Source organism: Dipteris shenzhenensis, chromosome 20, assembly GCF_047967505.1.
Source record: "Dipteris shenzhenensis isolate YYH24624 ecotype China chromosome 20, Dip_SZ_1.0, whole genome shotgun sequence".
Classification (NCBI taxonomy): domain Eukaryota; kingdom Viridiplantae; phylum Streptophyta; class Polypodiopsida; order Gleicheniales; family Dipteridaceae; genus Dipteris; species Dipteris shenzhenensis.
The window spans coordinates 17,368,281-17,385,365 of NC_141615.1; positions in this window are offsets into that span (position 1 = coordinate 17,368,281).

Here is a 17,085-nt window from a genome sequence, read left to right on the forward strand (position 1 = left end):
AGGGAGAGCATTTATATTTGGTATGCCTATGTGCACATCCAAATTTTCTCCATTGGGTCCACTCCCATTGTTCATTCCAATTCCATTTTGTGCCTCATGTGGGTAGCTCAGGTGCTCATCAAGAATAGTTTTTGGAATGCACCCCAATATTTGAACTCGCTAGAAAACAAAAAGTTAGATATTATGAGTGGGAATACATTGAAATAAGTAAAGGACCATCTACGTTTCCTTCATGATGTAATAACAGTTGCTAGAGGCTCAAAAAAGAAAATGAGCACGAATATGTCTAATACTGAAGATCTACATCTAAGTAGTTTGTGATTGTTTGGAAGGTGTTCATTTAAAAGAGCAATATGGAAGCCGTATCTAAGGATATTTTTATACATACATAGACTCGGGAAGTGTGTTTGAAAGCAAACTCAGTGTTAGGCTTTGTACTAATGAGGTACTGCATTAAGGTAGTTTCTGATTTGTTGCAGCATATTCTCTTGAAAGAGGACTATAGAAAACTCGTCTTTGGGTCTCTACCTATGTACATAGGTAGTTTTTGGCGTACAGAGTTTCTTTCAAGTAGGTCAGTTGGGCACAGGAATTGTATGTGAAGTAAGTAAAGTCACAAGTGGGTAGTAGTAGTGTACATTAAGTGATTGCTCTTGCAAGGAATAAAAAGAGAGAGAAATTCCTTAGATTATTTATAAATTTTATTAAAATTCAATATTTCATGGGCTTACAATTGCATTGCAACGGAGCATGTTTAAAAGCAAGCATCATTGATTAATCAATGTTGCTTCAATAAAAAAGGTTTGCGAATAGAGCAAATAATATTACCATGTCAACATGATGTTGTGCATTAACTTTTTTTAATTTTATTTTGTTGATTACATATCCACTTTTGGAAAGAATACAAGGATCTGCAACTGTTTACTGTTTGTGCAAGAAATAATCGATATGAGGTAAAGTTGACATTACAAATATTGGAAATATCAAAAAAACAAATTGTAACAATTATTAAGGGAGACATGCAAATTCAAGCAAAATTGAAAATAGAGTAAGTGTCTAAAACTTTGGAGCCACTCTGCTCGTGAAGTATAAGCGGCCCCACATCAATAATTATTATGCACTTCACTCTGGTGTCGCACCCTTTATCATGTGTTATTTGGAGAACTGAAGCATAAAAAACAATAATGAAGACGCATCGCAAAAAACAAACACTTGAAGTAAGAAAAACAAAGAAAATTTACCCTCGGCACATGCTTGCTTGGCTGCAGCATGGAATGTGGTCTTCAACATCAGCTTTGGATTCTTTTATATACCACCCTCCTTCCTTGGCATGAGATTTAAAGGCATACTTGCAATTGATGAAGGTTTTGGAAACGACATTTTAATCAAGCAAGTGCCTGAAGTGGATACCATGCTATGCTTTGCAAGAGCACGGACTACATCTCTCATAGGGGGAGGTAGTCCTAGATACACGAAGAAAAAAAACTAAACCCTTTCTTGAGAAACTAATTATCTTATACGAGAAAGTAACTGGCTATATGAAACCCCAGGGATTGTAAGGGTTCATTGGTAGAAGGCGGGTTTACATTGGAGTTTTTCAAAATTTTGTTGTGTATCAAAGCATCTAGAAAAATGTTGTGGTATCATGTCATGATCAGACAGAAAACATACAGGAAAATTTGGAACTAATCTTATCTCGTAATCGATTGGAACATGAAGCAAATGAACATCTTTCTTTGAGCTTTTCTCTTTTGGATATTGTTCTGCTGCTGCAGAGAACATATTCTTCTGTTGCGGACGTACATCATCAAGCTGAAGCTCGTCTGGTGCTGCACACATCTGTTCGTCACTTTTTCCTTTTGATTCGTATACCTCCTTTGCAACAAAATAAGGAAGGGATATCGATTTTAGTGGTCACGCGAATCAGTTTGGCAGACCCGAATGAAGTTTGGCAGGAAGAAAAGAATAGTTCAGAAAGAAACGAACGGTTGGTTTCAATCGTCATCTGCACGGAGCGAGGCTAAATCAGCGAAGGGGGGATCGTTCCACCGTTCCCGATTGCATTCCCATGGCCGTTTGCCGTGGTCGGTGATGAGTGACAGATGTTGGCCGCCTGGAAAGATTGAAAGAGCTATACCTGAGCTACCAAAACCAATTGAGCGGTGCTGATCCACGCGCGTTCGCAGAATCCTCACGTCTACAAGTGGTTGACCTCTCGGCAAACCAGCTGACTGGAAGATATGAAGCTCTCTGGAAAACTGCACAGGATTACAAGTGCTTGAGCTTCTTATAAACGGGCTGAAGTTCTTGCAAAATGTTACCTTGTGATAGGATCTGCTCCAGCTTCACTGGGGAATTCCACGCCACTTGCCAGATTTCAGGTACCTGAGAATCTCAGCAAGAGAAACATTCCTTACCACACTTTATCTTGGCTTATCAATATGCAATCCATTTTTTTCATTGCCAGATGCATGAACAGCACCACCAAACTCCAACTTTGTTATCAACAGAACCAGCTCGAATTTCATGGATGGAATGAGATGAGCATAGAAGATAGCTAATGAATGATGAAACGAAAGTTGTTTTCAGATAAGAGTCATCCAATGATCGAAGACAACAGTTTGCTGGGGAGAAACGTTTTCGAATTGTGTATTCCAAAATTTTGGCTTAATAATTACCAAAGGAAGACGATGCAAAGATCTCTGTCTTCAATGCAACATAAAGACAAAGTTCTAAAACACGTGAACAAAAATAGCAAACTAAAATAAATCGGAAAGCCTTTCCTAACAAAATAATATACAAAGGCCACTTCCAATTGGAAAATTGCATTTCTTAATAATAAACATCACTCTAGGGACAACCTTAGCTCTCTAACACTTACATGAACAGCCCTAACATGAAAAGTTTGACAGTTTTCGGGAGTCTGAGCGAGTTCAAGCAATTGCTTGTGTGTCAATACATCTTCATCTCTTTCAACATTGACATCCAATGCATACCTGCGTCTACAGTGAACAACACAAGCGATCGACGAATGCCAATCAAACCACTTTTCCTCCACATGAACAAAGGTATCGGCAATCAACTATGCCCTTGCCTCAAAGATTCAAGGTGACATTGCAGAACACAAAATAAGCTGAAGCACAATCTCAACCTTTGCGAATAGATGGAAAAGAAAGTCATTGAAAATTGGCAGATCTCTCAGATGTTTACAAGTTCAAACTCAAAAGACAATGTCTTCTAAATTTGATTGATTGCAACACTTATGTAGTGCCGAAAGAAACAAATATGCATTATATGTCAAGAACACCCTACAATGTCAGCTATATGTGAGGCACTAAAAATAAAGCTAGCTGCCTTGCAGCCTGCATCTCTAGGATCTGGTTCATTGCGAAAACACTAGTGACACTCAACATTCTTCTTGGCACCCTCCACTTGCTCTCATACACCCGCAAGATATAAATGATGTCCAACCACTGCTGCACCCCCCTGTCCACGCCACACGTTGAAAAAACTTGCAAAAAGTAGTGCCCGAATAAAGTTACTAATAAGGCCCACAACATACAAATAAGAACAACACCATCAATGGTCAATACTTTAGTCAAACCTACATCGAATGCTAGCAAATTTGTATCCAAGAAATAATTTTCTAGCTCCTTATTTGAGCTACGTTTCACATGCATGTGATGCATGCACCCCCGCCGCTTTAACTTCCGGCAATCTCCTTATTGGTCATCATAACCATAATATGAAGTCCTGGATTCAACTACTAATCTGCGTCAAGTAAGGACTATATACAACAACCATAAGTGCATGTTCAAACACCGAGTCTCCCCAAGTTGCTACGCTATGGTTGAACCTGATGACGCCCACTACATTGGGGCATGACCACACTGATGCATAAATATACTCATACCGAGGAATGCGCTACTAATCAAAGGTGGTGAAAATGGGATCCAAGGGTGGTGCAATGTGGCATAATTGAGCCGATGCAAAAACGTCCTATAGACTGATCTGCTTGTTTGAAGTGCTCGTCAAAACTGTGTCCAAGGTATGCTACATGTCGAAGGTGAAAGTGTTAGTGATGGATGCTGGAATGAAGAACCTGAAGAGCTGAATGCATGTGGCATGCATCTCTACATGCGGTAGAAGATGTGAGTGCCTCGTATTGAGGACTTGCCTATTGAATAACTACATGATAACTAGTGAACTCTTACTGTATATCTACATCTGATGTGATAGTAGATGGAGTCGGGTCCATGCATTGTACATCACTAGAATCAGGCTATGTTGATGTAGATGGGACCGCCTCATTTGGAGGCCTTATTGTCTAATGTGTCTCATGCTAAGGGCTTACCATGGAATGTAAATGATAAATAAGTGTGGGTTGATCCATGCTAACATGTGGTAAATCTATATCTAATCTCTCAAGTGGCAATGAGGCTCGAGTTTGTGTCATAAACTAGTACATAACCTATGGCAATAAATGGTCGAAGAAGGTTCTCCTTCCACTCATGGATCTTGTTTGGATTCATGAATGATGTATCATCAACTGTGTGATGTGAATAGCTACAAGCTGGAGGCGGTTTAGTGTTCTATGCAAGAGGCTTACCTGTGTATCGATGAGAGTGTCTACCCATGAGAACACTGTAAAAGATACCACCACTGGGGGGCTTACGCTAAACTATCAAAACCAAGTCAGGTGAAAACATGGTATACCAAGGATTAAGCCTGTAAGTAATCGATGACAACTGAGTGAGCCAAGAGGTTGGTGTGTGCAAGAACCAATGCCAGAAAAGAGTCAACAAATGTAATTGTACATGGTTGGAATGTGGGTGTACAAGAAGAATGCAAAATTCTTGAATCCAAGAAGGAGAACTCTGCATGTCACACTATGTGACTCAACCACCAAATGCCAAGAGTATTGAGCTAGTGTCAGATGTGTGAATGTGTACATCGATGATAGATCCGATGGGACTTTCGCTAGTGGGAGCTAATCGAGTAATGTGGTAATGGCTTACTTGGATTGGTGGAATTGGATCTCATCTATGGCGGTGCTAGTCTACAGCTAGACTACACGTAGAAATGCAAAATGCAGCATAAATAAATTTTATCTTGATTCATTTTAACTAGTAGGTACACTGCAATGGATTAGGAGGTGGTTTTGATGATGAGGATTCAATGATTTTGGCATTTGGAAAAGTTAGATGGAAAATATGAGGAGTTGATCTCGTAGAGCATGATCTGGCAATCATTTTTTCTTTTTGGATCACCGCAAAATTTCTCCTAGATCAAAAGTTATGGTTCCCAGAAGGATGGCCAAACTTTGATCCCAAGAGGGTAGTAAAAAAGATGAGTTTTCCTAGGACGATGTGGTAGTGGAGATCACATGCCAAATGCAAAGGTGTGCCTATGTGGCACTCAGTGCTTAGGAGGCACTACTGATGTGGCATTTCCATGTGTCATGATGATTGGGCAGTGGGCATGTTGACTTGGTAGTTTACATGGCAGGATGATTGGGCACTATGCTGATGTGGTAGTTAGCTTAATGTTGGTTATACCTAACCATGATTCAATAAACCTAGGTGACATGGCACAAGGGTTTCAGTTGACATGGTTCAATAAACATAGGTGACATGGCACAAGGGTTTCAGTTGACATGGATCCACATTGATGTGGTTGATTGCTGATGTGGTAGTGTGGCCTATTGACATGGCCTATGTGACGATGTTGATAACGTGTCACTATGTTGACATGGCACAAGTGACTAGCCAACTGATGTGGCAGAGCTAAGGACTACAAACTCCTTTTCAATGATGACATGGAAAGGGTGTGCACTCTTGCTGACATGGCCGTTGGCTAGTGGGTTGCTGACCTGGTAGGGTTCGAGGTGATTATGTGGCAACTTAGGGCCACTAGTGATGTGGTAGACACCAGTGGTGCCATGTGTCACTTGGAGATAACCCATGGATAAGACCTAATGTAGTAGAGATAAGATGACATGGCATGATGGAATCATTTAGATTTTGGTGAAAGCTTGTAGATTTTGTTTGGGTGACTGGGATTTTTGTTGATGTCGGTGACTATGTATGTTGCCCCTAAGTTTGCAATTGCCTACTTGGTCATCATGAGGGTCACTCATCTACAATAGAAACAACTAGATCCTATTCGTTGATGCGTTGCTTGGAGACTATACTATTGGTTGGGATATTGCATCGCTTGGAGACTATTCCATTGGTCAAGCTACTGTCATTTCGAGGCTATTGCCAGTTGTTTTGTAGTTCTTTGCCTGGCAAAGTTTGTGGGTCATTGGGATCTATTTTGGAGGCATCGTTGGCTATTGTTGTGGTTGGAGTGTCTTGTGATCATTGCTGTGTCATCGGTCGAGTGAGAGTGGATGTTGAAGCTAGCCGTCATTTATTACCATGTGTCATGATGACTGGGCATGTTGACTAGGTAGCTTACATGGCAAGATGATTGGGCACTATGTTGATGTTGTAGTTAGCTTAATGTTGGTTATACCTAACCATGGTTAAATAAACTTGGGTGACATAGCACAAGGGTTGTAGTTGACATGGTTGATTGCTGATGTGGCAGTGTGGCCTATTGACGTAGCCTATGTGAAAATGTTGATGAATAACATGTCACTATGTTAACATGGCACAAGTGAGTAGCCAGCTGATGTTGCAGTTGAGGACTACAGACTCCTTTTCAATGATGTGGCAAGGGCGTGCACTCTTGCTGACATGGCTGTTGGCTGATGGGCCATTGACTTGGCAAGGTCCGAGGTGATGATGTGGCAACTTAGGCCACTAGTGATGTGGTACATACCGATGGTGCCACGTGTCACTTGGAGATGATCCATGGATAAGACCTAACATAGTAGAGCTAAGATGACATGACACAACGTAATCATTTAGATTTTGGTGAAAGCTTGTAGATTTCATTTGGGCGACCGAGCTTTTTGTTGATGTCGGTGACTATGTATGCCATCCTTGAGTTTCCAATTGCCTACCTGGTCATCATGAGGATCACTCACCTGCAGCTGCAGCCTATTCATTGATGCTTTGCTTGGAGACTATTTCATTGGTTGGGCTATTACGTCGCTTGGAGACTATTCCAATGGTCACAGACTGCTGTCATTTTAAGGTTGTTGCCAATTGCTTTGTAGTTCGTTTGGCTGGCAAAGTTCATGGGTCATTGGGATCTACTTCGGAGCCATGGTTTGCTATTGTTGTGGTTGGAGTATCTTGTGATCGTTGTTGTGTCATCGGTCGAGTGAGAGTCAATGTTGAAGCTAGCCATTGTTTATGCCTATTTGGCATTGTAGTCCTTACCATGAGTGTTATGGAGGCATTGTTGTCTTGGAGGTCGTTTGTCGACAATGGTCAGAGTTGGTGTCTTGGAGGTCGTTTGTCGGCAATGCCCGTTTATCGCTATTTGGCATTGTAGTGCTTACTATGAGTGTTATGGAGGCATTGGTGTCTTGGAGGTCATTTGTCGGCAATGCTCAGAGTTGCCTCAGGAATGTAGATTCACCTTGCTTTAGGTTTTCATTGTACAAGGACCGGCTTAATGCACAATCCACTATGATTTGCATAGGATCTGGAAAGGTTGAAGCATTTGTTGGCTTTGACCTTGCATTTGCTACTGCTGGTCGAATGGAGTTGTGGAAGGAATTTGTGTCCTAGAAGCTGCTCAGTGAGCCTGTCTATGGTCATTTGTGCTGAGATGGAGCCATGGCACTACTATGCTGGAGCAGATAGGCATGCATGAAGAGAAGAATCTCTGAGCGAGATGTGTCTCCGAAATCCCTAGACACACAAGGCAGCTAGCTAGTACTAAAATGCACCGAGAAGTTTTCAAAGGCATTGCTGAAGTAGTCTGGTCACATACTTTGTTGATGAAGGCTTTGAAGCTTGCTTGGTCGATGGCTATTGCACTATATTTGTGGTTGTAGAAGTCTTTATGGGTTGGAGAGTCATGCTAGGTTTTAACTTCTATATTGTCAGCTTGTGAGAGGTACTAGAGAGGATAGAACTACACTGGTACCGTATATGACTCGACTCAGAACCTCTGAGAATGCTCTCTCTCATTAAAAATCTAGAAGATAGTGGACCTTACAAGATTTACAGAAATGAACCTCAACATGAAGATAACCATATCTCTCACTCCATAGCTCAGAACGACAAACTTTCTTAGTCAAATCAGAGATGGAGAAGATCTCTACAAGATAAACTTTGAAAGAAGAAGATGCCTCACAAACAAGGGCTTGTTGCCTTGACAGAGCAAGGGCTCACGTGCCTTGATGGAACAAGGTCTTGTGATCTCTCTCAAATGGAAGATGTCTTGGAAGGAGGGCTTGACACTCATGAAGGAGTCATGAAGGGTGTGGGAGAACCATTGGCTCTAATACCATCATAGCGGAAGTGAGAGAGGAAGAGAGAGAGAGGAGTGCAAACAATACAACTACCTATAAACTATGTTGTATTGAAAATGAACATGAAGATATACATGTGGACCCCTTAGGGTTAGGGCTAGGCTTTTCCCCTAATGCCCTAGAGGTATGGTGCAATTTACACCGTCCTCAACACGGTTCAAGTCACCAAAAATCTTGTCTTTACCAGTTATGATGGCTCTTGTTGCTAGTGACATTACCCCTCGATATCGCATGTTGTAGCAATAGTGGTGCCTCCTTCACTTTGCACCTACAATCCTCAACCAGCATGGGAAACACAAAGGTCTCATAATGACTCCATTTCCATTTATGAGAGTCACATAGTGTTGAAAATATTCCTAGGTAGATAGTCTTATAGAATGGAGATACATATGTAGTTTCTAGAATCAACATGGAGATATATATGCATATGTATAGAATTGAACTTTTGTGGAGTTTGTGATTAACTCTGCTGTAAATGTTTTTCCATACCAAGCATTACATCCCATAAACTTATAGTAGATCGACGTGATTATGTCAATGTTTAAATTTGTTTCTTGTCAGTGTGGCATCTAGTCTCTAAAGGCTACCTACCCAAACCTAGTTTATTTTCAATGTGAAATTTTACATGCCAAAAACCCAATTCTCATTAAATTTCATAGATTTACAATAAAATGAGGTACCATATGCAAATTTTGATTAAGATAATCTTAGATTAGCAATTCTAAAAACATAAGCTACTCTAACCAAACCTGAAATACCTAACCTAACTTGACATTGACAAGTAACTAACCTAAAAAATTTCATCTCCTCTACCTTCCCTGCCTAGCCTGTGCCGGCTGTTACATTCACAACTTTATCTCATTGCTTCCTCATTTGATCTTCAACCACCATAACCAATCTCGCATTCAAAGTGTGCATAGGACCTTTCAAACAAACTACAACATCACACTCCCAATAGATAACTTTGCACATGTGACTCCAACCATGGAGGGCTAGTTGTAACAGATTGTTGGGGGGTGCACAATAAGAAACCTTGCATATCACGTGCATTCAAGGGGCATTTCAAAAACCCCTCAACTAAAATTTTCCCCCTAATAAAAACACTTCTCTTTACTTATGAACTAAGTGATTTTTTTCTATAGTTGAATTAAAAAACCCCTCCTGCTATTACAATCCTGTTGATTTTTCTCAAAAAGTTAAATTAAAATACCCCTACTTTTGAATGCATGTGGTACACTAAAATTTTGTGAGGTGAACCTATCAAGGATAGATTACACATTGGAGGTGCCCTCCTAGTAGGAATGCCAAGAGCTCTCACTAAAGAGGGATACAATTTAAATTGTGGGCCTATGCCAAAGCATTACAAAAAATTTGGACTCAAAAAGGGCCTTGTAAGGGAGCCCTTGGGCTGGTGACATGGAAGAATAAGGTGAATAAAACCCAATAGAATATTGGCTGGTGGAGGGCAATAGAATATAGGAAGTGGCCTAACTTCTCTATTTCTTTATTCAATGGCCCAAACAATGACGTGGAGCACCCACTTGCTACCTCAACTCTCCCATCACGTTTTTTAACTATAACCAAACTGAGAAACCTAGTTTCTCAATCAAACTTGAATCATTTGACTTGAAACCAAATCCTCCCATCCAACTACCACACTCCTTTCATTCTCTCATTCCTCTTACTTCCCCCTCATTTTTGAGCACCATTTCAAATTTTTCTTTGCTCCAGCCCTCTTTTCAAATTTCTTGCTGGCTCTTGAGCGGGAAACTTCTTTCTTCTCCCTCTCATGGGATGGACTCTCATGCTAAAATCTCGTCACTTCTCTTCTCTACCTATATTTCCCTCCCATTTCACTCTCATTCTTTCCAAACATTAAAGATTTTTGAATGAGATTCAACCTACCTTCTTCTTTCTCTATTTCGGGCACTTCTCCTTCAAATCTTGCCACTTCCTCTCTCATCTGAGATTCTGATCTGAAATCATTTCATTCAAGAAGACAAGGCAATTAATGTTCTGAGCAAGCCATGAATGATGCAAGGTGTTTGGAGCTTAGAAGGAGCTACTGGACGAGATTCTTTTAGAAAGGAAAAAAAAAGATTGACTTTCCTGCATTGTAGTTGATGATGCATGACAATCAATCTTTCTTTTGCCCATGTCTCAATACTAGTTACTTTCCCTGCTGCAATCTCTAAGGGTGCATGATTTCGAACCATTTGTGAAGGTTTGGGGTCCATCTAGACACCTTGCATGGAGGTTCGAGTGAGATAATCTTTGGAACAATGCAACGCAATGATTATGAAGAGATTTGTTTGTTAATGATGTAACTTTGAAGAGACAATTAGTTCGTAGTTCATTTTGTGTAGTGTTGTTTTGTTTTATTCCATGGTCTGAAAACATTGAAAATTTTGTTTGTTTTGTAAGAAATTCCATGAGAAATGAGTCTTTTTTACTCTTCCTATCAATGGTTTTCTATAGAATATTGCTTGAAATAGATTTCAAGATGTTTGGGAGCATATAATTTGTTTTGAAGGAAGAACCATCAACTTCATCAATCCTGGAACACATTTGAGACCACTGGGAGGGACAAGTTTGATCACATTTTTCTTTCAAAGAATCTTGCTCCAAGAATTGGGTATTGTTCATTCATGTAGTTTTAGAATGTTTTTAGTTTTCAACTCAAATTAGGGTCTATCAGAGCAACTTGCATGGAGATTCAGGTGAAAAAACCTTTAGAACAATGCAAGACAATGAAAATAATGAGATTTTATGATGAAACTTTGAAGAAGAAGTTAATTTTTTGTTTGTTTTTGTAATTCTGCTGTTTTCTTTTAATACATGATTTAAAATTTCAGCATCTTGGATTACAAGAGGGACCATTGAGGAGAACAAGTTTGATCACGTTTTTTCTTCAAAGATCCCTGTGAGGTATTGTTCATTCACATAGTTTGACAGTATTTGATGATAAGTAAATGTTTTTTTGAATTTGTAGATTTCAATCGTTAGATTTTGCATGCAATTGGGGTTTTCACATTTGCTTGGTTTGATACTTTTTTGAAACATGTCATGTCTGTATATTATTTATTGATGTCAATGTTATATTATATTAGGTCGAAATTGCATGAAATCATGCAAGCTGCTCGGAATTTAAAAAAGGTGGATATCCATTTTCAAATAGATGCAGAGAGTGCACCATTTTTAAAGAGGAATGAATCCTCCTTAGCAAGTGAAAGTGATTTAGTAGCTCTTTGAAATCAAGGAAAAGCACATATGGATTTGTGGTTAGAAGGAAAAATATATCTAGTAAATCCACAAACTTGTCAGACTCCTCAATTCCATGGATTGACCAGCTTAATAAACCTCCCATGTAAGGGTGAGAATGGTTTGTTAGGATATTGTCGAAGGTTGATTGGTCATGGAGCAAGTAGCCTTCATAGCCAATATCAATATTTGCTTAATAAAAGGGACAAAAGGATCGCAATGTTGTAGTCTTGGAATCAACATATTGTTGATTCCAAGCCTCCAATATTGCAAGTGTTCAAATGTCTGCATATGATAACATAGAGAAGAAAAATCAAGAATTACAGGTAAAGGTTCAAACATTAGATGCTCAATTGGGAGAGAGCACTATAAATGCAATTCACTTATGGATGCAAAACATAGCTATGAAGGATGAGATCAAGAAGTTAGAGAAAACATTATCATTCATGAAGGATACTCCAATGGGTCCAAGACTATGTAAGAGGAAATTGCATCCAATGGATGAAATATCCAAGAAAAGTGGTCACTAGAACCGTCCAGTGAGAGCTTGTAGGAGTGTTTCAGAACTCATGTCTATCCATGATGAACAATATGGTTCTATGGGTGAAGTGTTTACAAAAAAAATGTTGGAGTCTGTTATACAACATCCAAAATTCAAAAGTCTAAAATCAAATATAACATCTGAGTCAATGAACAAAGTTGTGGAGCATTTCAATGCAACTAGTGCATAGGTAGTTTGTGATACTACAAAGATAAGTACAAGAGCATATCGGCTTATAGAGCTTAAAAATAGCATGTATTTCTATGGGAGAAAAAGTTAAAGCCCCGCTTCCTAAACCGACTGATGTTGATAAGGCCAAGCATACACTCAATTTGGGCATACTTGATTTAGTCGGTGAGCCCTAGCATGTATGTAGTATACTAACTTTAAAAACAAAGGCTGGAGAGACTAAAGAATTGGATTGACAGTCAATAATAACTTTGTGATGGATGTTTGAAGAGTTCTGCAAGCCATGGTGAAGTTTTATGATATGCCTATGGAAGAATGCAATGGTACTCTGAAGATTGAACTAAAGCTTGATGAAAGTGAGGTGGTCAAAGGTCAAAAATTGGAAAGAGTTAGTTTGACAATGATGAATAGAATACTGGACCTTGAAGTTGATCTTGATGATGCAAGATCGTTCAGTGTGCAATCAGAATAGGAGATTTTAATGAAATAATGCAAAAAGACTTAGAATATTTTGAAATAACATGTGAGTTTTTGACTTGGAGGGGTCACTATGTATAAACCCTCTATATCACGTGCATTCAAGGCCTATATTTAAAATCCCTTATCTGTAAATTTTTTCATTAATAAAATGTACCCCTTTTCTATACAAATCTGTAAATTTTTTCTAAAACTATTTTAAATAGTCCCTTATGTATATTTATTTCTGTAAATTTTAGGAATAAAAAATATCCTTCTTTTGAACTCACGTGATAGGGTTACATATGATGAGTGACCCCCCCGAGGTTTTTGAGTCACATTCAATTTTGAGGTGGTTTTTTGACCAAACCGATATCCCAAGTGTGATTAAAGGTCATAACAATGGTGAGCTACTTGAAGTTGAGGGCTATGGATCCTACCGTGTAGAAGGCATCTAGTTGCTGCTGACCTCAAGACTATTAAATGTATGTTTAATGTGGCACATGGAGCAAATACAAGCCATCCTTGTCCACTATGCATCTATCGTTTGGGATTTACAAAAACAAGCGCGGTGGTTTTTTCACACATGTTGAGGATCCAGGTCACCTGGGTTATAAAAAGAATCAAAAGCAATGGGCCTCTGAACCTGTTGCAGAAATAGATCAAACTAAGGCACCAGATAGGGATGCTCCAAGGAAAGATCCATCATGGAGCCCAATTCTTGAAATTCCTCTTGAGCGAGTACACATTTGTGTGCTTCATGCTATTGTGAGAATAATTGAAAAGTTGGTGCATCTATACATTGTTGATGCATATAACTTGAAGCCCCAACAAGAGAGTGAGAGGAGGATTGCAAAGATTCTTTCAAATATGGGACTACACTCTGGGCAAGTAAAGATTACAAAAGATGAGAAAAGATCTGGAAAAACAATCAATGTTCCTTGTAAGCCAAACTTTGGTGGTGTCAAGGCTTTGAAATTCCTTTCTGCAAAGAAGAAGAATGACAAGCTCAAATGTCCTAATGAGTTTGATGTATGGAGAAAGTTACACAATGCCTATTGTGAACAAGGGGGGAAGGGACAAAAAAGACTGGAAAAGGCATGAGTGTGGTTAGCTCTTGATAGCTTGGTACCTTTACTACCTACAAAAGAAAAGATTCGAAGAAGATGATGCATAGTGTTTCATCAATGCTGTGAATGACTTTAGCTAGAATATGGAGATAGCTTGGGGAAAGAATCATTTCACATAGTACATGGTAATCTATAACTTGGACATCGAGGTGTGCATATTGAATGGTCCTATATTTACTGATTTGTTTTTCTATTTGGTAGCACATATTGTATGCTCATGCACAATACATGGCATGGAATTATGGAAGCATTGGAGTGTGGTCCACTCAGGGCATGGAAAGATCGCATTGGCAAGCACGTTGTGCATATAATAGAGCAACCCAACACGGGGGTGGTAAAACTAAGTCAAGCCCAATGGTTCAATTGGTTCAATGGTGATTCAAGCATATTGCAATAAGAGCAGCTACAACACTAGCATTCAAAGAGCCCTTAGTGTCCCATGCAGTGCAAGATGTTAATGTGAAATGTCGAAGAAGAATATACAACTCATTGAATGCAAGACAGGATCATGCAAGTTGGCATGCAACCTGTCATATTCAAGGGCACATATGGGTGGAGATAGATGAAAATGATGGTGTAGACTCTTCCAATGTGGATGCTCGTGCATAAGTTTCAGAATTTATTTGTAATTTAGTTATGTGATTTGCAGTAAAGCCAACATATAATGGACATGAAATGTAGTATAAATGAGAAATTTTGTGTTATGGAATGTTAATTATAAGTATTTAGCTCAAGGTTGCACTAATTTTACTTTTTTAAGGGTTTTTATTGAAACAAGTATTTTTTTTTAATTAGGGTTTAATTTGTCCCTATATAAGAGAATGCACCCTCATTTTCATTTCACTATTTAAATAGCTCTCCACTCCCACACCACCTCCCACTTGCCGCTGAGATTTCCATTCTATCTCTTGCACCCTCAGCCTTTCTCTTGCACACTCTCTCCATCCCCCATGGCTAGGCCCAAGATCAAGGCACCACAGAGACTAGCACAGCCAAACCCACCTCCAGACTCAGAGATAGTGATAGCCTCCCCCCTCTTCCCCCAATGATCCCCATCGAAGGGAGAAAATGCCAATCTGGAAGCTAGACAAGGAGCAAGAGGATAGAGGAAGGCACAAGAGGAGGGATAGAGGAAGACACAAGAAGATCCTCTGATAGAGATGGATGACTCAGAGAGCACAGAGGAGGAGCATGTGGAAGAGGAACAACGAAGGACAGAGCAGAGGACCAAGAGAAGAACAGACAATCAAGGTCCACACCAATAGGGGAGAGGTGCCTGAGCTCTAAGTGCAGGTCAAAGAGGCCCTCAACATTTAGGAAGAGGCCCTCCACATCAAGGGCAAAGAGGCCCTCCTCTAGTGAGGCAGTATAGATTCAAGCTAGGAACAGTGGCACTTCAGGAGATCAAGATGTTTCAGAAGTCCATTGATCTGCTCATCCCGATGGCCAGCTTTGCAAGGGTGGTACGCGAGGTCATGCAACCTTAGCCCAATGTTCCGGTTTTACAGGCACGGAGTTGTGGAGGCTCCCTGGCATATTTCTAAAGACGCCTTGCTTGCACTATAGCATGCATCTGAGGCCTACCTAGTAGACCCCATGGATGGCACCTAGCTGGCTGCCATCCATAGGAAAAGGGTCATAGTGACCGCTGCAGACATGCAATTTATTATACATCTTAGGAAGCCCAAGGGCACTTAGGTATTTTAAATGCTCCACCTTGTACTCTGCCTATGGGCATCTATCTTGGACTCTGCCTACGAGCATCTACCTTCTACTCTGCCTACGGGCATCAATATAATAAAATGTCTTTTTTAGAATTGTCTTTGCATGTGCAATCTTAAATTTATTTTCAATGTATTTGCAATCTATTAATTTACTTACATGCACTCTCCATGTACACAAAAGCAAAATGAAATAATAAACATCAAATTTTAATAGAACATGCAAAAGGAAATAATACTCAATTTTACTTAACATAGAAAAGGAAACAATGTTCTGTAAACGGGAAGAGAAAATTATTTTAAAATGGTATTCATTATTTACATCGAGTAGTATCACAAAGATCATCAAAGCTTGAATGCCTAAGCTACTCTAGTCTACGCTTCTTCCTACTTGGCTCAGATCCTTGTTTTGCTTACTAAAGCAAAGAGGGCTGCACAATTTCATTCTCTGTAGCCAAGGGATTTGTAATGCCAGCTAGCCTTGCAATAGCTATAATACTATGAAGCGGACCAGATCGTGTGTCTGAGAACAAAAATAAAGCTACACTATGCCTAATCAGAACAACATGATCGGCAGTAGGATGGATGGGCCTCATCTTCACCTCTCTCTCTCTCTATCCCACTCTCTAGCTCTCTCTTTCAATCCCCGTCCCCATTGTCATGGACATTGATTTTATGTATACACTTCTTGTATTTTGTTAGCGGATCCACCCTTTGGATCAATTGTATCTAGGTTTTTTTTTTTCAATCTCATAGTCTCTCAAAGACCTTAATCAACTTTCTTATTTTTCTCTTTCTCAACTTAGAGGTGCAATGAATAAATGCAATCTTAACTCTCTCTTTCTCTCTTCCCATTCTCTACCTCTCTCTCTCTCTCTATCCCACTCTCCAACTCTCTCTTTTTGTCCCTGTCTCCATTGTCATGGACATTGATTTCATGTATACACTTTTTGTATTTTGTTAGCAGATCCACCCTTTGGATCAGTTGTATCTGGGTTTTTTTTCAATCTCTTAGTCTCTCAAAGACCTTAATTAACTTTCATATTTTTCTCTTTCTCAGCTTAGAGTTGCAAATGAATAAATGCAATCTTAACTCTCTCTGTCCCCCTTTGTATCCCTCCCCCTCCCTCTGTCTCTTTCCCTCCCTTTGTGTCCCTGACTGCTCTCTCTCTCTCTCTCTCTCTCTCTCTCTATTCATACATCTAACTGTCTCATGGCTAGGTGCATTATTTGTGTCGCTTATTGTACTCTCAACTTCTCTCTCTCTCTCTCTCTCTCTCTCTCTCTCTCTCTCTCTCTCTCTCTCTCTCTTGCATGCTCTAATTGCTATCTATCTCGAGATCACACACT